The sequence below is a fragment of the Parasteatoda tepidariorum genome, chromosome 12, assembly GCF_982258835.1.
Source record: "Parasteatoda tepidariorum strain Cologne lab strain chromosome 12, Ptep-v5.0, whole genome shotgun sequence".
Taxonomy (NCBI): Eukaryota; Metazoa; Arthropoda; class Arachnida; order Araneae; family Theridiidae; genus Parasteatoda; species Parasteatoda tepidariorum.
In genome coordinates, this window is record NC_141766.1 from 8,378,287 (window position 1) to 8,406,106 (window position 27,820).

Sequence of the window (27,820 nt, forward strand, 5' to 3'; positions counted from 1 at the left end):
ATCTAACTGAGCAGATTTCTGAAGCAGTTGATTACAAAAATGTTTATTTGTACTAATGAGACATGGTGGAAAATCTCATTAATTTTGATGGTAAAGAATGAAATGAAAAATAGCTTTTATCTTGTGGCATTTGTAAAATGTTTCTACAAAGCTTATTTTTGGAATTGTATGACATATTTTAAATTGAAGTAAGTAAATCTTTTAGTTCATTTAAAATTAGATGATGGTTAAAAAATATTTAATTTCAAATGAATATTACTTAGGAGTGTATTTTGGGAAGATTCCTTATACTATCTGCTAGATTTTTAATATTAGTAAAGAATGGCATTTACTGAAACTAAGTTTACATAGTGAATGAGACATTTGATTTAAATATTAATATTTGTGAAGAAAAAAATTACCAATAATTTGAAAACTTATTTAAACAAAAACGGAAAGAGATAAAAATTTACGGTTTGCCACGTTCTGTTAAAGAATCGAAATAATTGTTTCCTGCCAAGATTCAAAATTAGTTACAAAATTTGTCAACAGATGCCAGATGCTGAAGTAACTACTATTTACAACGAAAATGTGCTGTCTGTTATTCTGATACCAGCACCGCCTCCTGGTGGCAAAGTTTATAACTCGTTCTGAAATTTGGTGAAAATAAATATCTAACTTTCTAAGCACAACACAGAGAAGTGTACATATTTATCACCTTTTGTTTTGCTCTATTTAATGTTTCAATTGGAAGTTTTTTTTTTTTTTTTTTGACAATTGGTAGTTTAAACTTTTTTTTCGACACTTGATAGTTAATTTTTTTTTTTTTTTGAAAAAAAGCTGAATATTACCAGTTTTTTAAAGTTTACTTTTCTCCCTCTATAATGATTCTACGAAAATATCGTTCGCTTTCCGCATTATTATCAAAACCAAATTATTCAAGGTAACTTCGTTTTCGATCAGATAAATTGTTATGCACATTGACAATTGAAGAAAAAAATACTCAAAAGCTAAAATGTTGGAAAATATTTAAGAATTAATTGGGAATTAAGAAGTTGTCTTTAAAAGAAGCACTTATGAGTAAAATGATCCTGAAAATTTGAAATGCATTACGTGCTAGAATATACAAACGTAGAAACACATGCCGACAGATTTAATCGCAATGTATTATTACCAGAAAATTTAAGTGCAAAACGTATAAAATGTATTTTGAAAGTGTAAAATACATTTTGAAAAAGTAAAATGTATTTTGAAAAAGTAATATGTATTTTGAAAATGTAAATGTATTTAAAAAAAATCAAATGCATTTTAGAAAAAGTTTTATTTAAGTTTTCTTGAAAAATGTTATAGTAATGTATAATCAAAATGTAAATGTCATTCAGGTTTAAATTGTAAATAAATGTTACTGTACTCTAAATACGTAAAAAAACATGTATAGTTGTAAATTTACGTTGTAGTTATAAAAACGATAAACACAAGGTAAATTATGATGAAACAAATTTTGTTGGATTATGCCTTGTAGAAATACTATGAATAAAACAAACTATCACATCGATAACTTTTACTTATTTTAAATTCATTTTTTAATTATTACTGATGAGACTACAAATTATGCATTTAAAACAGGATCTCAGAAACTAAATTAGAGTCAGCAACTAGCGAATAGAATAATATCTAATTTAAGAAATTTTATTATACATTGTTTTAAAAAATTATGCTTGCAATAAAGTGCTCTTTTATCTATTCAATTTTTACTAAATTTGAAACAAAAATAGAGATATTTGTTAAAAATTTCATGTAAGTTAATAATATGACTGTTATTTAACTAGAAATGAAATAAATTAAATCCATGTTTACGAAATTCAAAATCATTAAGCAAAGACTACTACATTCAAAATCATACTAAAACGCACTGCATTAATTTAATTGTCTTTAATAAAATTTACACTGAATTGTTATTTGCACGGAGGTCACTTATTTATTTATTTTTTTAATTTTAATGCTAAACACATATAAATAAACAAGTATATAATTGTAAATAAAATAATTTGAAGCTTTGAAAATACAATGCGATCAAAAGTGTTGTTCCTTTCAAAAATACCTTATTTGCGCTTTAATTCAATCTCTTCAACTTGAAAATAAGAAACTCAATAAATGCATTTTCAGTTTAAATACCTTCACGCTAATCAATTACATCAATATATGATAAAATAATTAAAGTAAGTCAAGATTTCACGTATTCTATAAAATAACCATTCACAAGTAAATAACAAAATAGACTTATAAATATAGTCATTTCCAGCTAAATAAGTTAATAACTAACAGTTTTTATTTGTAAAATATTTGTGCAATGACGAACGAGATAAGGGAACTCTGTCTAATCCTAAGTTAGAGATCTTTAATAATTATTTTAAAATTCTATGCCACTGAAACTTTAAGCTCATTACCTTCTAAATAACAAACTCAATGAATCCAGTTTAACTTCAAATATCTTCACACCAATCAATTACATCAATGTATGACAAAATAATTACAGTAAATCAAGACTTAACAAATTATTCATTCAATAATTTATTGTTTGAAATAAACTAAATAATGTATTTATTTTCAGGTAAATATTAAATAAGTTAGTAACTAACAGTTATTATTTGTAAAATATTTGTGCAAGGAATAAGCGGAACCTTATAACAACTCAGATGTCTAATCTTGGGATAGAGACCTAAAATAAATATTTTATTTCGCCTTCTCTTTGGCGGAATTCAGAGTTTAAAGTTTGGCGAGCTAAGTTTCGTAGATATACAGTAACCCTTCATGGAACTTTCGTGCTGAGTTTCCTCTTCGGCCTTTTATGTGGTACTAGAGAAGACAGATGGGGATTTCTAACATCCCCTATCCCCCTTCAACTTCCCCCCTTCTTCAATATGAATGGAAAAATTTTAGATGAACGGAAAATTTTCTCCTAGCATAGTTTTCCGCGCATTCAATGGGCTTACTCATTAATTTTTACTAGCGTAGAAAGAGTGGAAGATTTGCTTATGAGTCAATTCGTGTAACGGAAGTTGTAGTCATTTAAAATTAGTGCCGCGAATTCCATGCTTTTTTTCGATATACTTTTAGAATTTTTGGCTTCATTTTATGTACTTTTAAAAAGAAAACTTTCAGAAAAATATTACTTTACACAGTTACTTACAAAATGTTAAAAACCTTTATTTAGATACTATATTTTGTGGTTTCTAAATAACAGATAAATTGTATAGGAACAGAGGAATATTGAGCACTTATCATAGACTATAGAATATCATAGTTTATATCCTACTGATTGAATATGATATGCGATTTTTTAACTTTATGGTGTTTTTTTTTCTCCTTTTTTTAAAGACCTTTTCAATTCATTTACTTTATTGTCGGAAAATTTGCATTTCCACCAAAATTTGGATAATTCACAAAATTTCAAACCGCAATATTTTTAAAATCGATTAAAAAAATCGGTTATGTTGAATGAAGTTAAAGCTGGCGTAATATCAAAATAGTAACACTTTGAAGTGAAGTTTATTAATTTTAAATATTAAACATCTTTTCATAATTATTAATTTTAATAATTTAATAATTATTAATTTTAAATATCTTTTTCATAATTATAATATAAATGGAAGAACTTTGCGATGAACGGAAGATTTTCTCCTTGCATAGTTTTCAGCGCATTCATTGGGCTTACTCATTAATTTTTACTAGCGTATAATGAGTGGATGATTAGCCTATGAGTCAATTTGTGTAATGGAAGTTGTAATCATTTAAAATTACTGAAGAAAATTCCATGCGTTTTATTCGATATGCCAAGAGAGTTTCTCACTTCATTTTATGTACTTTTGAAAAGAAAACTTTTAGAAAAATACTACTTTGCACAGTTACTTGCAAAATGTTAAGATCTATATTTGGCAAATATATTTCATGATTCTTAAATATATCTAAACAGAAGAAATAATTATATAGACAGAGGAAAATTGAACACTTACCATTGAAATCTATATCTAAAATAGGGTATAAAAGGACAATTTTCAGCTCTTCAGTGTTTAGCAAAAAAAAAGTCCTTTTCCGTAGTATATTACTACATGTATATTGTTATAAAATTTGAAGCCACAAAATATCTTGAAAAGTGCTATCATGCTGAACCAAGCATAAAATCTTATATATATATATATATATATATATATATATATATATATATATATATATATATATATATATATATATATATATATATATATATATATATATATATATATATATATATATATATATATATATATATATATATATATATATATATATATATATATATATAGATAGATAGATAGATAGATAGATAGATAGATAGATAGATAGATAGATAGATATATACATCTTATGTATACAACTTAATGCAAAAATATTCAAAGCTATTTTTAGATGTTTTTTTTAAATTATTCGAAAACCAGTTGCAAGCAGAAAAAAAATAAATTTACCTTTATATTTCTAATCGATTGCATTTACTAATATATATTAAGAAGTAGAAGTGAAGTTTCATTTATTAATTATTAAATAATTATTGCCAGTTAAATGTTTAATTAGATTAATTAAAAACTTCTGAGATTATTAAAAAGAATTAAAAAATACAAGCACTTTCAAAGCAATTGTTTTGCATAAAATTTATAATTTTATCCACAGAAAAAAATATTTCAGTCATCATTAATAATATGGCTTGTTTTTAAAAGAAACTGTAAAAAAAAATTAATGAAGCCGAAGAAAAGAAAAAAAACCTATGGCAAAAATTGCTTGTTATTCGTAAAACATTAATCATAATAATTTTTCACAAAGAATCAAAATATATGCATATATATAAATTAAAACTTATAGCTATTATTAAATTATCATTCTGGCAAATAAATTAAGTCTTATTTGTTTAATCTTAAAACATTGCAAGGCTCCCATGAAATGATGGAATATTAATTATGCGGTATAGCTAAATTATGATTGTATAAATCATATTTAAATTTTTCATATCATAAAATGGTTTCTTTTAATTAAATTAAATTAATGAGCTACGAGAAATTAATTAATTTAAAGTTTTGGTAAACTCAAACAATATTCCAAAGACCTTTTTTATTTGAAATTTAAAAACGAACAACATTTTATTGAAATTCATTATAATATTCCTTGCTTAAAAGTATAATTTTAAATTTTTGTGATATTGCCCTTCCTCATAATTAAATATTATTGAAGCGGAATCAAAATAATTAGCAATATTTTTCTTCAGGTAATTATTGTTTAATAACGTATCTGAAATTTATTTCTCATCCATTATTTAAGGAAAACTATCTCTAAATTAAATAAATTTATATTGTTCGCAATTTAAATTCGTTAATTAGAATTCAAAGCACAAATTTTACGAAAAAATAGTTTTTATTCGGAGAATCAGTGGAAATATAATTCTGAAAGTGTTTGGCATAAAAATTGCATAGATATAATTGTGAAGGAGTAATAATTGTAAACTAAAAGAAAGTATTTCTATATTATTTGGATTTTTTGAATTTGAGGATAGATTCACGATTGAGAAGATATGGTTTTACTCTCTGGCAAACATAAGATGTGATTGCCAGGCAGGTTGTTATGTAAGGTTGCTTTCAGCTAGGTGTGATGCTGATCTCGTGACCGAAAGACAGTAGTCATAAAATATTTTAAGAAGTTTCGAAATAAATATCTGTCCTTTTATCCCTCGCAAATCATATTTTTAGCTGAATGTTTTCTTTATTAAACTGGCCGTAGTAACGTTTTATTATGAAACCAAAATTCTTAATTTGCTTAAAGATTCTGTTATTAATTATACCATGTTTCAACCCAAAAAATGACTGGTGATTTAAAAAAGTAATCAAAGAAAAACTAAAACACAAAAAAAATGTACGTTTTCTTGCTATGTGCAAAGGAAACTACTTCTTTATTCCCAGAAATTTTAGAAATTAGTTCCAAAGCTTAACTACAGATGGAGCTGCAGTTTTTATAAATATGAACTTCCAGAAACTATGTTATGAAGTCTGATGACAAATCTAACAGGTAATTATTCAAATATTTCAATGACATGATCTGACATGCACCATAAAAACATGGTATCTTTCATTTTAGTTAGCAGTGTCATTTTTGGATCATAGCTCTATTAGCTGCACGATCTGTTATAACGATTTTTTATTCAAATCTTAAGAGAATAAATGAACCTCGTTTGATAAACTAAACGCAGCAACCTTTACATTTCTATTGCTACGTTTTTCTTTACTTCTGAAATCATCAGCCACTTTTGGGATATAAATAATTTTGAGTACAATGCTCAGTTGCCGTGCCTTCACAGCTTTGTTTGAAGACAGTTTACGTAACTTTGACCGCACTTAGAGTGTGGGTTATCTCTCGGCTTTCGTAGACTCTGTGTGTGATCCCAGACTCACATTTAAGAAAAAAAAATGAGTGATCATTTTCAGTAAAGATAACATTCATGGTCATTTTCGCTCTTAGTTCCATTTTTTTTTAAATTAAAATTAAATGATTTATTTATCTTATTCGAATTGAACGTAATGTGTGGTACTCAAAGGAAGCATATAATACAGACAACAGTTCAAAGTTAATTTATTTTAAATTATGTCCAATTTGTTTTCAAATATATCATAAAATGTAATGAATTAATTATAGCTAACAAATTATTACGTAACAAAATTTTAAATTTCTTGAAATCTCTGATTAAAATATGATTTATTTCATAATCAATAACGTTGATGTAAGAAAACTAATTGTTCAAATGTTATTCCTATTTATAAAATTATTTCAAGAAAAATCATTTTAAAAGAAAGAAAAAAACATATCAAATTTTATTTCAAAACATTATATGATTTTTTAAACTAGTTTTTATGCTCAATATTTGTATTAAATTTCATTGCTAATGAGACAAAATAATTAGAGTGAAGTTTTGGTTTTTCAGCTTATTTTTTTTCCTAACTAAATCTAAAACTTTTAAAAAATAGTATAAGAAATATTTAAAACGCTTCTTTTCGTTATAACTAGGAGTTAATGATGTTGTTAATTATTTTTATGAGCTTGGGATTTAGAATTAAAAATAGTCTAACTGCCTTAAAAGAGTGCATTTGATAATTTTTACTAAATAAATATCCTTGTTTTTAATCTATGTATTTCCATTTATTTAAAATGCTTTTCGTTATTTTAAAGCAGTTTTTAAAACTGAGGAAAGAAATTATAAAATTTTTCTTTTGAACTTTTTAATATTTTTATGCATTTTTAATGTTTAACTTTTGTATTCTTTCTAGAATTTTTTTTTCTTAAGAAAATTTTTAGGGTGACGAGTCTAATTTTTTTCCTAAAATAATTAACTACGTTTTAAACTATCGCTGTTTTAACCATTTAATTCCATAATAAAAACTAACTGCACTTATTTCTGAAAACATATTATTATTACGCGTTAAAGATAAATTTAATTGAAAACATATTTATTATTAAAATGAAAATGTAATGGATAAACAAAATATGTGTTTTTCGTTTATACCGATTCAGTTACAAGCAAATAATTATTTTATTCACTTATAATAAAATGTTTATTACTTTAAATTGTATATTTAAATAAATAAAAAAACGTAAAGATTTCTATGAAAAACATCTTTACAAAAAAAAAAAAAAAATACAATTTACGAAATATATATATGTGTTTGAAAATTATAAATATTTCTGTTTACTTGAAATGACAATATGTTCTTCTTCCAATATTTATTTTCTATTTAATCTCGTTGACTTTTTTAAATATAAGACGCTTATACAAAAGAGTATAAAACTTACAATTGGTTTTTGAATAGTTTTGCTGAATATTCGAATAATTAAATTATCGGGATATTAAAACAAGATAAAAATACATAAAATCGTTTAAAAAATTCATGCAATTTTAAAAGCTCATCATTCTATGCATTTTTAATAATGCAAAATATATAAAAGCATTTAAATAAATAATAAACGGGGTGGTTATGTATGTCTGAAAATTGTCTTCTCTTAGCGTGATAATAAATTATTCACTACAAAGGAGAGAGAAATAATAGAATGATAGGTCTGTAATATTTTTGAAATGAATAATTAAGTATTATAAAAACTTTTATATTCTCTTATATTTGATGATTAGTAAAAACAACAAAAAGTATTCTTTTGGCAAAGATAATTGTGAAAGCAATTATTATCCACTTAAATATTGGCTCAACTACCTTTGTTTACGTAAAATGAAGCACGGAGTGTACGTTCATCACTAATTAACTGTTAAAAATAATTAAGGTCTTTATTTAAGAATTTTGTGAATGGAAATAATACAGAAGATTTTTCTTTTCGAAAATTGGAAGAAATTAAACTTTTATGAATATTAGAAATATTAATTAATATAATCTAACAAATAAACATCGCTTAGAATTTTTTTTAAATGTTTTTTCAATTTGAGAAAGAGTTATTGATGAAATTGTTTATTTAAGATTTACATGTTTTAAATATGCATAGTTTCTTATGAATGATTTTAAAAATGTTTGAAAAGAATTAGCTGATTGGATTTTGCACTTATGTATAATTACAAATTTCATTAATAGTTTAAAATTTTAAATTTATTTGATTTTAAATCTATTTTGCATTTCTTGAAATTTACAGGAAGTGTTCGTTAAATTTGCATTTTTCGTCATATTTGTATTTTCAGAAATTATTTTAAATAATTACATGAAAGAGGATGGATAGCGTGTTTTCTTTTCTTCTCAGATAACTAAATTTCTTTCTTAATAAAAATATAATATTTCATTTAAAAGTTCCCTAATCCTTTGATCTCTTTAAATAAATAATGCTAAAATATGTTGCAGAAATATAATTTTGCTTAGTTATCTTAAATTTCTACTGTAAAAAAATTTATTCTGTCATAAATATTACTGAATTAGATATTTCTTTATAATTTTAATTTTAATTTAATACAAACTTGAGGAATTTAAGTTTCTTTTTATTATAACATTTATATTATTATAACATTTGTTTGTATTATTTTAAAATATATAAGTTTTCATACGATAATCTCATTACTTAATTCTCGACATATATTATTTTAATTAGAAATTTTAAATATAATTTCTAATCAAATTATTGAATAGTGTTTCGCTTAACTTTATTTTCCCTAACATTTTAAAAGAAAAATGCAATAAAATAGCACTATAAGAATGGTCATAAAAATCGTTCGTCTGAAAAAATAAATTACTTACGAAAGCTTATACCTTAGATTTAGAACCGTAATCACGTAAATGGCACATTTTATATCAATTCAATGAATTTAAAATAATAAGAAATTTAAACATTTTAAATTTATAAAATTCAAGATCTATTTTATTGCAGAATTTCATAAAAAAATCATAAACATGAGGTGTGAAATTTTCAAATTAAATTAATTAAATTAATTAAAAAATAAAATATTAACCATTGAAAAAGCTGTGATCGCTATTTGGAGCTATTTTAATATTATACATTGTTATTAAATTAAATATTTTAAATTTGAATAAAAGTTTAATATGTAAATTTATCACTCAAATGTTACGAACATGTTCTAGGAATTTCTATCTAGTTCCAAACATACCATGTAATTTTTTTATTTAAATTAAATGAAAAAAAAATATTTTACGATTGAAAATTGAAATTTTAATTTGAAAATCGAAGTTATAAAAAATATTTTATTATTAAAAAACTGTAATTTGAGTTTGAAAATCGAAATAATAGCACTATAAGAATCGTTGTAAAAGTAATTTTTTATCCGAAAAAATAAACAGCTCACGTAAAGATATATTTCAAATTTCAGAACAGTAATCACGTAAGTGTCATATTTTTATTGCAATTTGATGAATTAAAAATATTAAATTTAAACATTTTAAATTTCATTAAAATTTAAGATCTATTTTATCACAGAATTTCATAAAAAGTCTTAAATATGAGCTGTGAATTTTTTTTATTTAATTAACTAAAAAATACAATATTTCCCGTAAACAAAGCTGCGATCGTTATTTTAGATCTATTTAATATTATCAAAAATTAAATATTTCAAATTTGATTAAAAATTTAATACATAAATTCATCACTCAAAAGTTCCAAAAATGTTCTATTTTCTAAATAGTTCTAAACATACCGCGTAATTTTTAAAATTAAATTAAGTGAGAAACTGTATTGAAAAACTGTAATTTTAGTTTGAAATCGTAAATAATAACTTTATAAATCACAAGAAATTGTTTTAAAATACTGCCAAGTATGATGCCAATATTTGAAGCCAAGATCGGAAAAGAGTCAAACAGTAGCAAAGACTAACAGATGCGTTTGTCAGATGGCTCGAAAACAGCAAGACAGTTAGGTAATAAGCTGTAAGCGATCCCGTCTATTAAGGACGGAGAACCCTGTGTCATCAGGATTTTCTGACTCCTGTCTTCAGATGTCACACATTCAGTTCCAGACACAGATGTCTAAAATTAGGGACGATAATGACCAGGAAGACGTTATATATATTGTACTCAAGAGAAATCGTAAGACATTTGTAGGACATAGTTTTCGTTTGTAACTTTCGGTAAGATTTTCGAGTTAAAAAATATATATGTGGGCGATTGAAGATTATGTGGAGTTTATGGAATAAAATTCTATTTCAGGAAATTAGTCGCATTTATTTTATTAAAGTATTGTGAGGAGGTATTTGATTTATTACTGTACTTTATTATATTGATGTATCAAGTGAATTAAGAGAAATAAAAGAAACTAATATGATACCAAAAATTTAAATAATTTAAATTTTGAATCATTGTATTAAAAATATTTTACTCCTTATGCTTTATTCTATGATTCTTTAGAAGATATTCATATAAGTTAGTTGTTATTGTATTTGAAAACTTATGTATACCTTAATAAAAAATACGTAATTTAACGATCAAAAATATATTTAGTGGTAAAACCTGTTGATAATAAGTAAATAAACTAAATTACATGCGTTTTAAGACTGTTTAAAATATTATTCAAACAAATAAGTTGTAGTTTTCTTATCATTTGTACTTACGCAGTTACGGAGAAAATAAAATAAAAATAAAATAACATTTTAGAAAAGTATATCAGAAAAATAATTTTAAATTATCATAGATTGTTTTCAATAAGAAAGTTTGTTGTATTTTTTATTTCGTAGTAATTTTAGATAATTGAAGGAGACTTTGTTCATTTTTTATTCTTAACAACAGTTGAAGTGAATGTATTAAATTTTCCTTTATGGCTAATATTGCTAATTAATTTAAAAATGTGTATTCAGTGAGAGATGTATAAATCAAATAATTGAAATTTCATTTCCTTGCATTTAAGGCAGCTTAAAAGCTATTTTTAATCACAATTACATGCAATCAACTACATATATTTTTTATTTAAAAATCATACGGAAATTATTTACAGAAGCTTTATAAGGTAGAAAGTTTTTCAATAGAAAAAGTATAGCAATCTAAAATTGAAAAATTCTGTACACTGTTAGAAATTTCTAGGAAAAATTTTTTAAATAACTATTTATTTAATTGCTATTTTATCATATTCAAACAAAACAGTCAAATAACTGTAAATAAGATGGTATTCAAATTGTTAAGTGTGAGAAAAACTGTTTATTAACGGTTAAACAACCAGTCACTTAATACGGTTAAGCTACCAGAATTTTATCGCACCAACTAGACCCATTTAATGAAGCCACTTATTTCCTTGCAGATCGGCACATAATCATGCCTGCCAACTTTTACGCATTTGGCGTGAAATTTTATTTATGTATGTTTTGTATATATGTATGTTTTCTATATATTCCTGTATGTTTTCTATATATTCCTTGCATTTATGAACTTAATTCATAATCTTTTTGATCACCACTATTTTTTTTTTAAAAATAAGTATGCTTATTAATATGTAATACTGCTGTGAAAGTCCGCATAAGCTTTTACAAAATACAGCATGTGTTTCTGCCTAAAATTGTAATTTAAATTCCCTTTTACTACCACTGGGGAAAATGATCCTCGAAAGGATTAAAAGTTGGCAGATATGCATATTACATCAGAGAGGGCTAATGTGTCAATCTCATAACAACGGAACGGAGATTCGAGTCCCAATCCCAGGCACCGCAAATTGCCTCCACTCCCCTAATTATACGAAGAATTTCCAGAGTCCTGAACTCCCTAATTTGCTACCCTGGACTTCTAGAGTACGATACTCACCTTCACGCATAGATGGCAGCACCATGTATCTTTAATGTTCAGTTAATTTTCTATTTTATGGTTTTGACACCATGATAGTCGCAATTGGTTAAATAACCATGAATACAAAACTATATGGTTTTTAAACCATTATAGTTGTAAACGGTTTCAAAACCATAAAGACGAAAATGTCCTTTACCGTAAAATTTATGGTTAATTGGAGGGAAAGACTGCTGTCGGTTATTTTACCATAATTTTCGATTGAAAATTATAACTGTGTAGTGAAGAGTTTAAGTGCTGGTGAAATAAAATGACTTAAACTTATCCTTAATTAGCTTTTTTTTTGCTTCCACTTAGATTTTTAAGATGAGAAAACATCCAGATAAGATCTAGTGCTTTTATTTATCATTGATTTAATTGCAATGATATTTTGAGTTTGTTTCGATTAGTGTTGCGAAAAATTGATAAAACTTTTGACCAACTGTTTCACTTACATTTTAAAATTTTTTTTTATAAATCACTATAAATTTAAATTGCTTTAATTTATTCGTTATTTTTAAATTATTTTTGTTGCATACTTTTTAGATTGAAACAAATATGTCAGGCTTGATAATAGTGTAGTTAAAAATTTGAACGCTGGCAAAATAAAAGGAATTAAAGTTAACCTTAATTAATTTTTCGCTACCACCATACTTTTTGCTACCACTCACTATACTTTACTTTAGTTCCTATACTTTAAAGTTTTTATTTTATTGTTAAGTTAATTTGAATTTGTTTCGTTTAGCATTGCAAAAAATCAATGAAACTTTTGACCAATTGTTTCACATACATTTTCTACAATTTTTCTATAAATCGCTATAAATTTAAATTGCTTTAATTTATTCGTTATTTTTAAATTATTTCTGTTGCATACCTTTTGGATTGAAACAAATATATCAGGCTTGATAATAGTGTAGTTAAAAATTTGAACGCTGGCAAAATGAAAGGAATTAAAGTTAACCTTAATTAATTTTTCGCTACCACCATACTTTTTGCTACCACTCACTATACTTTACTTCAGTTCCTATACTTTAAAGTTTTTATTTTATTGTTATGTTAATTTGAATTTGTTTCGTTTAGCATTGCGAAAAATCAATAAAACTTTTGACTAATTGTTTAATTTATGTCTTATACATTTTGTTTATAAATCGTTTTAAATTTAAATTGTTTTAAATATTTTTTTTAATTTTTAAAATATTTTCATTGTGTACTTTTTGAATTTAAAAAATAATAATGTATCAAGATTGATAATATAGTGAAAAGTTTGAGTGCTGGAAAAATTAGAGAACTTCAGTTTATCCTTAGTTGTTTTTCGCTACCACTTAAAATTTAAAAAGGAAAAAACTTTCCGATTAGTTTCAGTGCTTTGTGTACTGATTATATTGTTATATTGTCATATATATTGTTATATTGCTATATATATTGTTATATTGTTATATATATTGTTATATTGTTATATATATTGTTATATTGTTGCATATATTGTTATATAGTATTGATTATATTGTTATAGTAGTTTGAATTTGTATCGTTTAGTGTGATGAAAATCTGTCAAATCTTTGACCAATTGTTTCGTATATATTTTACACAATTTGTTTACAAATCGCTATAAATTTTAATTGCTTTATTTTATTTTTTTAGCTATTAAATAATTTTTGTTACATGCTTTTCAGGTTTAACATACATGGAGGAAATATCTTTTCAGTAAATAATATTTTCTATCAAAAATAAGTAACATAAAGTGAACAATTTGAAGACCTCTTGTTACAAAAAATGGTGCCCAGATTTTTTTAAATTTTTGCAGATTGATGAGATTTGTAATTTCTATGACATATGAGATTTGTTATTTTATGAAATCTGCTTACATTCATTTCAAATTAAAAAAACTTAATGCTTGTTAGTTTTTGAGTATAGTTTAAGTTTTTGTTAGATACATTTATATACAAAATATAAAAGTGCAGCAGTTATAGTCAAATGATTTTACTTTCTATACATCCGAGTATTTCAGTAAATTAAAAATTATGCCACTTTTATATAAATTACGCAGTCAGAAATAAAATTTTAAAAAATCGTTATTTATTTAAGCAAAAAAGGTGAGAAGCTTTATGCACAGTTATTTTTATTAATATTTATTTAACAATTAAGCATGATATTCTTAATTTTTTATAAATCTGATATTTCCTGTTGAAACATTGTATTTAAAACGAAAAACTTTTCCCCTGGAAATAAACTAGAATGTTTCGCTTCCAGTTCCATAAACTGGGAAAAATAAATACTTCACTCTCTTAGAGCATATTTCTACTTTTAATCTAATTAACGAAATGCCATGTTTAAATGAGATTACTGTGATTTGATTCGAAGAATTAACATAACTGTTGACAACTCAAAAGAATGTTTATGTTCAGTTCTACGGCTCAGCATTTTAACACTTTAAAAATTTCTAATTAAACTCCGTGCTTCAATCATAATTTGATTTGCAGGATTCAAATCTAATGTATTTCCTTTAATTCATAGATTAAATTTAGGTTTTACGACAAAATTTTATATTTCATTGCATATTTAAGATTTTTCCAGATATTAAAAAAATTTGCTCTTGTAATACTTTATTTCAATTTTCCTTTATAGGTATTTCTAGTAACCTTATTACGAAGATTGTTATAATTATAATTTGCTAAAAATATTTACCAGATCTTTACCGAAGCATTTTTTTATGAGAGTATCCCAATACAATACTTTTTCTTTATATGAGTGACATAACATGTGACAAATCAGAGAACTAATTAATTCGAATTTCCACTTAATTACGTCTGATATTTTATTAATTCGCAAAATTTAGGAATAAGTTAATAGCTTTGGTATGATCCAGAAATTAAACATTTTGCTGGATTCTTATATATTTTTCGTCATTTAGTAGTATCTTGCTTAAGTAAAGCAAGATTTCCACGTCAAAATTAAGAAGATACTACTATTTTTAGAAAATAATTTTTAACTACTGAAGCTAGATTTTTTTTTAGAAAATAAAGGTAAGTTATCAAGCTTTAATTTATTGATTGAACAACTACTATTCGTTAAAAGTGCTTATTTATAAAATGAAAATACAACATAAATTTATTTTTTGAAACAAACGTCAACAACAAAGCCGATCAATAAAATAATTAATAAAATGTAAGTTTATAATTTAATATATAACATCTTGAGGAAATATTCTGTTGAGGATATTCAGTGAAAACAGCGTGAAACATTTTCCCCTGCTGTGTCAGTCATATGCAGAAGAAATCGTTTTACAAATTCTCAAATTCTTCTATTGCATCAAAATATAATACAGTTATAAGCAAATTAACAACGAACTAAGAAAAACAAAATAATTTTACTTTCTAAAATAAAGTTTTCCATAAATTAAATTAGTGACGTAGATAGGAAAATTAGCTTCAACATATACGGAGATCGCTATGTTTTTCTTTTAACTATGCTATCAGTTAATTCATAAAAGATGATTTTAATAGCTAAAATATTACAACTCATTAATATCAAATTTGCAATTTTTCATTATCATCTTACACTTACAATTAAAATGTCTGCTAAAAAATAACTAATGTTAGTAGTATGTGCTAGTATAATAAAAAATTGAACCTACGCTGAAAAATTCCGTAACAAATACATTAAAAAGTACGAGCACAATTTTTACCTTAGAATTTCACGGTAAATTTCATAATCTGCACCATAATTTTGAAAGTAATATTTACTGTAAAATCAGTGAATTACTGTAACTAATTAAATATTACTGTAAACATTATGGTATAAAATTTCACGGTAAAAATTGGTTTTATTGATGATGCATCCTGGGTATTGTTTCTAACCGTAATTTGATCCGGATGAATCTGAAAAAGTATTTTACAGATTCATTAGTATCAGTAAAAATCTCTATAAGATGGAAACAAATTACTAATAAAATAAACCTTTCTGAAACTACAAAAAATACAATGTTGTTTTGAAACTTAGTTACTTACATTAAAAACGAAGAAAAAAAATAAATCATGAAAGCAGTAAGTGATAAAAATAGTTAAATTTCCATTTAATTTATAGCCAGAAAAAAAAGAGGAATATTTAATCTAAGAAAAATTTGTTCTAGAATAAGCAACTAGAAAAAACAGTGAGAAATACTTTTTCCTGGAATGTATGGTCGTATGAAGGAAACAGCGTTTCACAGATTCATCAGTATTAATAAAAATCTCTATTAGATAGGAGCGAATTCTAAATAAAATTAACCTGGCTGAAACTATTAAAAATACAATTTTACATCGAAATTTAGTTTCTTGCAGAGGAGAAAAAATAATAAATCATGAAAGCGGTAAGTGATACAAGTAGTTAGGTATCCTATTAAACGTTAACCAACAAAAGAAAAAGAAGACGGAATATTTATTCTTAGGGAAATACGCTCTGAAATAGGTAACTGGAGAAAACAGAGAGAAATACTTTTTCCAGCTATCTATGTCGCATGAAGGCAAAGGCATTTTAAGGATTCAAAAAAATCTATCTAAGTCTCTATTAGATAGAAACAAACTACGAATTAAATGAACCTGGTTGAGATTATAAAAATAAAATTTTGCATTGAAATTTAGTTATTTACAGACGAAAAAAATAATAAATCAGGAAAGCAGTAAATAATACGAATAGTTAAGTTTCCTTTTAAATGTTAACCAGCAAAATAAGACGGAATATTTAATCTTAGAAAATTACGCTTTGGAATAGGCAACTGGAGAAAACAGCGAGAAATACTTTTTCCTACAATGTATGTCGCATGTAGGAAAAAGAATTTCACAGATTCATTAAAATCAATAAAATTCTCTATTAGATAGAAACTAATTATTAATTAAATTAACCTGGCTGAGGTTACAAAAAATATAATTTTACATTAAATATAGTTACTTACGGAGGAAACAAAAAGTAATAAATCATGAAAGGAATAAGTGATGCAAATAGCTGTTTCCTTTTAAATAAATGTTAACCGAAAAACAAGAGTAATGAAAAATACGCGAAATAGGCAAATAGAGAAAACAAGGATAAATAGTTTTTTCTGCAATGAATGTCGCATGAAGGAAAAAGCGTTTTACAGATTCATCAGTATTAAAATTCTCTCTTAGAAACGAATTACAAATAAAATTAGCCTGGTTGAGATTATATAAAAAAAAAAAACAATTTTACGTTGGAATTTATTTACTTAAGGAAAGAAAAAAAATAAATCATGAAAGTAGTAAGTGTTACAAATAGTTAAGTTTAATTTTAAATGCTTATCAACAAAAAAAAAAAAAAAAAAAAAAAAAAAATGAGAGAACATTTAATCCATGAAAAATACGCCCTGAAGTAAGCAATAGGAGAAAACAGCGAGGAATACTATTTCCTGCGATTTCTGTCGTACGAGGGAAAAAGCACTTTACAGATTAATTAAAATCGATAGAAATCTCAGTTAGATAGAAACGAATTACGAATTTAATGAACCTAGCTGAGGTTACAAAAAGTACAATTGTACATTAAATATACTTTCTTACAGAGGAAAGAAAAAAAAAGTCATGAAGGGAATAAGTTATTCAAGTAGTTAAGTTTCCTTTTAAATAAATGTTATCAAAAAAAAAATAATAATCTAAGAAAAATAAGCGAATTAGGCAACTAGAGAAAGCAGCGAGAAATGCTTTTTCCTGCAATGTATGTCGCATGAAGGAAAAAGCGTTTTGCAGATTCATCAGTATTATAATTCTCTCTTTAAAACGATTTTCAAATAAAATGAGCCTGTTTGAGATTACAGAAAATACTTAAAGAGGAGAAAAAAATAAATCGTGAAAGTAGTAAGTGATACAAATAGTTAAGTTTCCTTTTCAATGTTTACCAACAAAAAAGGAGAGAGTATTTAATCTGTGAAAAATACGTCCTAGTATAAGCAACTGGAGAAAACAGCAAGAAACACTTTTTCCTGCAATGTATGTCGCATGAAGGAAAAAGCATTTTACAGATTCATCAGTATTAATGAAAATCTCTATTAGATAGAAGCGAATTATAAATAAAATAAACCTGAGAATATTATAAAAAATACGATTTTGCATTGTTGCATTACATACAATTTAGTTGCAGACAGAGGGACAAAAATAAAAATAAAAATCATGAAAGTAGTAAGTGATACAAATAGTTAAGTTTCCTCTTTTAAATGCTGACCAACAAAAAAATAAAAATAAAAGGAGCAACATTTAATCTAAGAAAAATACATTCCGAAATAGGTAACTAGCGAAAAAAGCGCAAAATACTTTTCTCCGCAATATAAGTCGCATTAAGGAAAAATCGCTGTATAGATTCTTCAGTATCAATAAAAATTATTGTTGGATAGAAACGAATTCTAAATAAAAAGAACTTGATTGAAAAGTAAAGTAGATTTTAAGTTGTAACTTTGTTCTGCATTACCGAAACTATAAAAAAAGCAATTTAAAAAAAATAAATAAATGATACAAGTAGTCTAACGCTCTTTCAAATGCTTCCCAACAAAAGAAGCAATAATATGTAATTATAAGAAAATATACATTTGGAAATAAGCAATAGAAAAAACACTGTGAAATTAAATAATACATATCCCTTGCAATATATTAAGGGGACCGGAAAGTAATGCCATTTTGGAGCATTTGAAGTTTGTTATCAAGATTTTATTTTTAATCAATAATGCATTTATCATCATTAGCAACAACCTTTCAATGCTGGATCAAAAATGAATTGAAATGGATCGAAAAAAAATAATTGACTTTTAAGACTAACGATTATTTAATGCTCTGAAATGACATTATTTTCTGGTCCCCCTAATAGAACGAATAAAGGTGAAATTAGTTTACAATTTTTTATACATCAGTATAAATATCTATTATATAGAAATAAACTATAATTTGAAAAACCATATTGGAAAGAAAAGTTTTAAGTTTCAACTAAATTCATACTACCAATTAAATTTTGTTTCATGTCAAATAAATCATCGAAACAGAACTAGCATTTATCTTCTCTACCCATAAAAAATCCTTTCTTCATTCCTAGAGAAAACTCATACTTAAATGAAGAAGAAGATAAATAAATGGTTAAAAATCCATTTTAAGTTTCACAAATAAGAAACTACATGGAAAATCTTACTTAATTTGTCGAACGGTAAATATTGCGAAATACATCAACCAGTAAAAAGCAGTCTGGTTAATTATCAAGATTTTAAAAAAAAGTAACATTTTTCTTTAGAAGGAAAACTCATTAGAAAAAAATTATTAATAAAATTTAGCTATGTATTTGAAATCTTATCTAACACGGGAGAAAAACGAAACATTTTAAAGTTTAATCATTAAATAGTTTTTCATGTGTCAATAAAGTAATCTAAAAATCAAACAAATTATTAATTAACATACGATTATACGCCAAATTCCATTGAAATTGAATTACTCAGTAAACTGCGTAATGTTAAAAAAAAGGCATGTCTTAGCTAGACCTATAAATTAATTAAAATCTGTTGCCTTGCAAAATACAAAATGATTCAATGCGAAAGTAAATTAATGTTTTTTGTTCATTAAGGGTTCAGGGCAATATAGTTTAACTATTTTTTCGTATTGTTTCCAGATAGGAACACCACATATTTATGAACTTTTCATTAAATAACCAGCATAATAGACAGAAACAAGTCATCACAATCAAAGTGTCTATTATCAAAATTTTTTTTTTCAAAAAAGAAAAAAGAAAGTCTGACCAATTTAAAATGGGACTTTTCATTACACTGCTCAATCTCTTGTTTGGTTTCATTTAGTTAAATATATTGTATTTAAAAATTTAAAAGGAAATATATATTTGTATATTTTTGTTTCCGGAACACAATATTGCTATTATTCTTTAAAATTTTATGGATTTCAAATAAAATAACTTGTTCTATGTGTTGTAATAAATTTAAATCTCAAAATCGCACTAATGAAACCTATGCACTTTATTTAAATGTTCTAATAGGAAGAAGTGTTTACTAATATTTCTTAATTATACGTTCATTACATTTGTTTTCATTTATTGAATATATTTTATTAAAATAAATAAATAAATAATTACAGTTGTACTTTAATCACTCATTCTATTAATTCGCAGAAAAAAACTTTTGTCATTGTTTTTCACACAATTTCGCTTATTTTAAATAAAAAATAACTTGATTTATAAATAAATAAAGCCCATCACAGAAAAAGAACTCCTATTGCTACTTTAGTGTTAATCACGTGACCTAAAACCAGGAGAATGACACGACTAAAATTACCCTACTCATAAATTCATAGAAAAATGCATCTAAATTCCTGTGCACACAAGCAAGTATTTCCTTCACAGCCCGCGTTTCGTTTATTCCAGGCGAATACGAAATAAAGAAAGAAAAAAATTCTCCTTCTATGACAAAGTTTCGATTTCGGCTCCATTCTTGGCGAGAAAATCCCTCTGATAACAAACTGAATGTGGCAAACCCAGCAACATCTGCGCCTTGAACTACAATAATCGATTCTCGGGTACCGTCCATTCTAGAATGAAGGTGTGCTGCAGAAATTGATTCGCGAGCTTCTATAAATGAACTCTGTAATCTCGTTAAGACGCTTCTTCCTTCGCATTCTTCTTTTTTCCTCTGTCTTTTACCTTCTCTTGGAAAAAGGAAATAGATTCTGCAATTTTCCTAGATGTTTTGTTTAAAAAAAAACTTCACATCGCATCCCAATGCGTTGCCGCCGTTTACTATTCCTTACTATTAGCAGCCCGCACCGCAAAAGAAACTAGTTAGTTTTTGAAACTTTCTAACAGAATGTATTTCGTTTTCGGAATGTCGAATGTCGAAAACAGTTTCAATAGCATCGATAAAAATGTTGCTTAAGGCTATTGCTTGTTTATGCGTTGTATATTTTACATTCTTTAAAATTTAAAGGTATTGATAAATAAGCTTGCTCTAGAAGAAGTGAATTTCTAAAAATAAATGCAAAATGTCTAGTCGGCGTTGTCACTTATTTATTTATTTTTATAAAATTTAAAAAAAAATATTAACGCGAAATTGTATCTGAAATTTTTATTTTTGATAAGTACTTTTGTAAAATGAAACCTGTAATAATTATATTTCAAATACAATTTCTCGTTTATTTTTCTTCTTTAAAAGCGATCTGTTTTTAATTTTGCATATTTTGAAAATAGACGTCTGAAAAGAAATTCAATTAATTAATTTTATGAGCCCAAAGCATTAGAATCACGTAAACTCAAAAATATAGTTAAATTTCAATTTATGTTTCGTATATTTTATTTTATTTTATTTAGTTTGTTTTGCTAAAAGCTGTAGAATTAGTTTATACTAACGCTGGAGAATTTCTAAGAATAAGTCAAACAAAACTAATCAACATTGTCATTTAATAAATTATTTTATTTTTATAATTTTTAAAATGTTACTTAAGGGAAAAATTAATATTTTTTCTGCAAAAACTAATTTCAAGTATTTCAATAAAATACAAGAATAATACCAAATATCGTTTAAATTTTTACATAATTCTCTTTTTAAATTTATTGCTTTTTAATTTGGTTTGTTTCGAAAGAATACTTACTGAGAAATCGTATTAAACGGCTACGTAAGCCTTATATATCAGAATTTGTAAAATATGAAATTATAGTTAAGGCTTAGTTTATTCTTAAAATTTAGACGCTTTTCTTCTCCATACCACATAATTGAATTTGATTCTATATATTAATAATCATTTACTCTATCATATTAAGTTTACATTTTTAATCTTTACTTTTTATTTGAACCTATATATTAATAATCATTTACTCTATCATATTAAGTTTACATTTTTAATCTTTATTTTTTATTTGAATCTATATATTAATAATAATTTACTCTATCATAGTAAGTTTACATTTTTAATCTTAGCATTTTATTTGAACCTATATATTAATAATCATTTACTCCATCATATTAAGTTTACATTTTTAATCTTTACTTTTTATTTGAACCTATATATTAATAATCATTTACTCTATCATATTAAGTTTACATATTTAATCTTTATTTTTTACTTGAACCTGTATATTTAAAATCATTTACACTATCATATTATGTTCACATTTTTAATCTTTTCTTTTTATTGACTTTCTGGGGTTACATACTTAATAAATAAATTTTTTATGACAAAAATGCATAATTTTTAATGGATATGTTGTATTTAACTACTACTAAAAATAGATATATGTACAATTTATTCTAATTAGCTTAATTGCAAAAAAATAACGTACTAATGTAATGAAAAAATACAGCATAATGAATGCCATTCTGCTATTTAAAAATATAAAGCTCCTTTCAACATCTATTAGAAATGTTATTGAATAAACCTATTAAAAATTAAATCAAAATTCATTATTAAGAAATTAAAAACTACAAAAGATAGATAAATGTAACAAAGACAGTAAAATATGATATAAATATCTTTAAAATAATTATTTTTAATCAGGCAGATGAAGAAAAGAAATAGTAAAGTGTAAATTAAATTTTCTTTCATAAAATAAAAATAGTCTTTTATTAACTCTAAATAGCTAAACAATCCTCTGATAGACAATTGCCAGTTTTGTAAAGTTGTTACCTTAACTCTTAAACATACTTTAAGAACAAAAACATTAAATTTCATCCCTTTTTTACATATTTGATTAATAAATTAAATTTAATAATGAATTAAGAATTAATTATCATTTGTAGTAAGAGTATATTATTAATGTTTTCTTGTATGGTTTAATAGATATAACCCCAAACAACTAAACGCTCTATGAATAGACTACTTGCAATTTGGCAAAGTTAGAATGTTATCTTAACCTATAATAATTTTAAATAACGCAAACGCTAAATTTTATCACTTACCTATATTTTAATTAAAAAAATTTCGGAGCAAATCCGGAGCTATTCGCATCAGCGCATATCCCTGAGGAGCTTTGCGGGATGGTTGCTACCTCCAAAAAAATTTAAGAACATTCCTGCATTACTTTAAACTTTAATTAAAGGGAATATTAAAATATTAAAATAAATTAATAAATAAAGGGAATGTTAAAATGAGCACGAGTTTAATTAATATTCAATGAATCGAATGAAGAATTGCAGAGTAACACTGACGTAGTTTAGTAATCTAGATTTTGTTAGAGGGTCAGAGGAAAATATTTATTAAAATGCTTGAATGCGCATGTAGCTGGATTCAATTCGTAAAAGAAATTTAACTGATGTGCTGTTGGGATAAACTACTTGACTCAGGGATTGTTGGGATAAACTACTTGACTCAGGGATTGTTGGGATAGACTGCTTGACTCAGGGATTGTTGGGATAGACTGCTTGACTCAGGGATTGTTGGGATAAACTACTTGACTCAGGGATTGTTGGGATAAACTACTTGACTCAGGGATTGTTGGGATAAACTACTTGACTCAGGGATTGTTGGGATAAACTACTTGACTCAGGGATTGTTGGGATAAACTACTTGACTCAGGGATTGTTGGGATAGACTGCTTGACTCAGGGATTGTTGGGATAAACTACTTGACTCAGGGATTGTTGGAATAAACTACTTGACTCAGGGATTGTTGGGATAAACTACTTGACTCAGGGATTGTTGGGATAAACTACTTGACTCAGGGATTGTTGGGATAAACTACTTGACTCAGGGATTGTTGGGATAGACTGCTTGACTCAGGGATTGTTGGGATAGACTGCTTGACTCAGGGATTGTTGGGATAAACTACTTGACTCAGGGATTGTTGGGATAAACTACTTGACTCAGGGATTGTTGGGATAAACTACTTGACTCAGGGATTGTTGGGATAGACTGCTTGAATTCCGAAGAGGTGATACAGATTCGAATCCCAGCTTTGGCTAGTCAATCCGAACTCGCACTGATCATAAAATATCCTCAGTGGTAGACGAATCGTGAATTAAAAACCTCTTGCCGTAGGGCTCACCGTGAGAGGTTTTTTGTGGTTTTCCTGTCTATGTAACGCAAATGTGGGTTAGTTCTATCAAAAAGTCCTCCACGAAGTCCAGTTAGCCCCAATGCTTAATCCAAGAGTTCCCTTGTCTTTGGATTTGGATTCCAAATTGCAAAGCTACGAATTGTACAATTTAACTAATATAAGGTATGAACCGGCAGTTTCTTTAAAAAGATTTTAGAAAAAATGAATATACAGATGGGATATATATATTTTTTCAAATTTACGCAAATATATTTTAAGTTCTGGAATGTTTTCGTATCATAAGCAGCATGATCCCAAAGATTTCTTTTCTTAATTTACTGAAGTACAATACCAAATTAAAATGATGAAAAATTATGTTAACTAATTAATCATAGGCAACGGATTCTTTCAAAAACATTTATCTCACTTCAAATACCTGAGGAAAAACTAGCTTAGTTTAATAAGCACAATATAATTAAAGCAAATGCAGACCTAATTTGCATTTTCAGTTTTAACCTAATTTTCGTCTAACTCTCATTCAATTAACGCCTGACTTAACAATAAATTAACTTTCTCATAACTTTGTCACTTGGCTTCAATAAAAGTGAATTCTAAACTAAGTTGGTTCTGAACTAGTTATCACAATATTTTAAACAGTATTAAAGTATAACTATCTACGCCATAAAAATCTTATGATCCACAATAAAAGACATAATCTACTAGCACCATAGGGAATTACATCTCTTGTTGTTGTAAATTAGACAATCAGGTGTGCTTCGATCGATAAAATCTAGTTTCCAGTCTTTGTTTCAATCGTAGTTTGTGCTCGTAAAATTTATAACTACGAATCTATAAAATATTTAATTGCAGCCCGCATGAATATTTTCTTATTACTCTACTTAATCAGATAATTGTTCTTTCTTTTAAATTGCGTTAATTTAAGCTTTTAGTTAAAAAAGAATAAAACTTATCAGTGGAATAATGTTAAATATTTATCAGGTAGCGGTTTATCAAGGTTGACTGCTTTGGATATAATTTTAAAAAACGTTTTTTTTAAATCTTTATTTTTTAATTTTTTATTAAATCAAATTAAATTTTTCTCTGATATAATTTTTTAATATGTATCAACGAGCAACAATTTAATAAAGTTGGATATGATTTTGTAGCGATATAGTCATTTTTTAAAGCTATTATTTTGGTTTTGGATAATAGCTAATAAAACTCAATGCTGGAATATTTTAAATGTACATCAGGAGCAAGTTTCCTAACGTCGGAAACTATTCTGTAGCAATAAGGCTTTACTTTTTAAATTCGATATTTTTAGTTACTAATTGCAGCGAAAGAATTCATTGATGGAATAATTTGAAATCAGGGCATTTTTCAAATTGTTGGATATAAACAACACATCCTTTTATTCTTTTTTTTCACACCGATGGATATGATTTTGTAACGAGACATCTGCTATTTTTACGATGAATATGATTTTGTAACAAAGTGTCTGTGTTTTTGCATAAGAGGGAATAATAATTCTTGCGCTACTATGATAGAATGATTTTAAATATGTATGAGGAAGACGTTTCAAAATGTCGGATATGATTTTTTAATAAAATAGTAATAATCGTTCGAAGCATAGCAATAATCGTTTTTTAATTACATAGTTTTGGTTTTGGATTAAAAAAAGAAAAAGTCATTGCAAGAATAATTTTAAATATTCATCAAGCAATAGTTTTTTTTAACGTTGTATACGATTTTGCAACAATATATCTGGGTATTTGGGTAAGATAGAATAATAACCTTTGCTGCAAGGATTGAATGATTTTAAATAAGTATGAGGCAGACGTTTCAAAATGTCGGATACGATTTCTTCATAAAATAGCAGCTGTTTTTTAATTACATAGTTTTGGTTTTGGATTAAAAAAAGAAAAAGTCATTGCAAGAATAATTTTAAATATTCATCAAGCAACAGTTTTATTAACGTTGTATACGATTTTGCAACAATATATCTGGGTATTTGGGTAAGATAGAATAATAACCTTTGCTGCAATGATTGAATGATTTTAAAATGAGTATGAGGCAGATGTTTCAAAATGTCGGATACGATTTCTTAATAAAATAGCTGTTTTTTTTTTTAATTACATAGTTTTGGTTTTGGATTAAACCAAGAAAAATTTATCTCAAGAATAATTTTAAATCATAAAATAATTTTAAATGTCGGATGCAATTTTATAATAATATGGCTATTGTTTTTTGATTACATGCTTCTTGTTTTGGATTAAACCGAAAAAGATAATGTAGGAATAATTTCAAATATGCATTAGCAGACAGTTTCTTAATATCGGATACGATTTTGTTCTGAAATAGCGTTTATTTTCCTTCATAAATTCTGAATTTTTAATTTTTGAATGAAACAAAAAATTTCAGTAAAATAATATGAAATATTTATCAGAAAGCGATGTACTGTGTTGAATGCATTTAATGCAATTTTGCTCAAACATTAGAGAAATATTTCTCTTTGTTCTTAAAATATATTTTTAAATTCTAAAAAAACTATCAAATTACCAATTACTGAGCTATTTTCTTTTGAGACAGCAATAACAATGCGATCTTTTTTACTCGTCTTTAGACCCAAAACTAATTAAAAGAGATATAATTACTTTTTCGTTGGTTTCTTAAAAACCCGTTTTTTCAGTCAAAATTTTTGAATTTTGATAGAATTTTACGCAGTTAATTGCATAAAATTTTTTTTCGTGGTTTTTTTCTCATAGCTATTAACTTTCACTTAGAACTTTCTTATGGTAACGTACTGCTTCTGGTAAAATGTATTGGGTTAACATTCTAATTTTTTTTTAAAAAAATATTGGCTTAATTTTTTAGTTAAAATAAATTCTAAGTTTTTATTTAAGCATTTAGAATAAATCTTTAGTTTCCGACTTTGTCAATACGTTGTTCAAAATTGTTCTTCTAAAAAGATTTTTTCCTTTTTTTGTATTTCTGTTTAAATTAGAAAATAGAAAATAATAAGTTATGCTTTTCAATAGTTGCTCTAAAAGGGACATTTTTTCACTTCTAAAGCAGCTATTTTTTGAAACTAAGAAGCAGTAAGTAGTTTCTTGCTATTAACGGGTAGCGTCCTCACTAAAGAGTCTCAAGATTTTTCTAAAAAAATATCTTGAGATTATTTGAAGTTATTTGGTCTAATTCTTAAATCTATATTTTTAAGATTGTATTACAGTCTGAAAAAATTATTCTCTTCAAAATATAATCTAAAGATTTTTAAAATATAGAGGAGAAATATATAATAAGATCTAAATACCTTAAGATATCTGACAGATTTTCTTTATCATGTGTTGAAGGCATGGAAGAAATATTGTGGCGTCAACGCTGGCTTTATAACTATTGTTAACGCCAATCATGAGATTGATACATTAGCACTCTCGGCTAAAGTACGTGCGTACACATCTGCTTGAAATTATGACGCTTCCTAAGGTGTTAACCAACTCCTATTAAGATTAAATTTTTCTTAATTTAATCGGAAGATTTCTA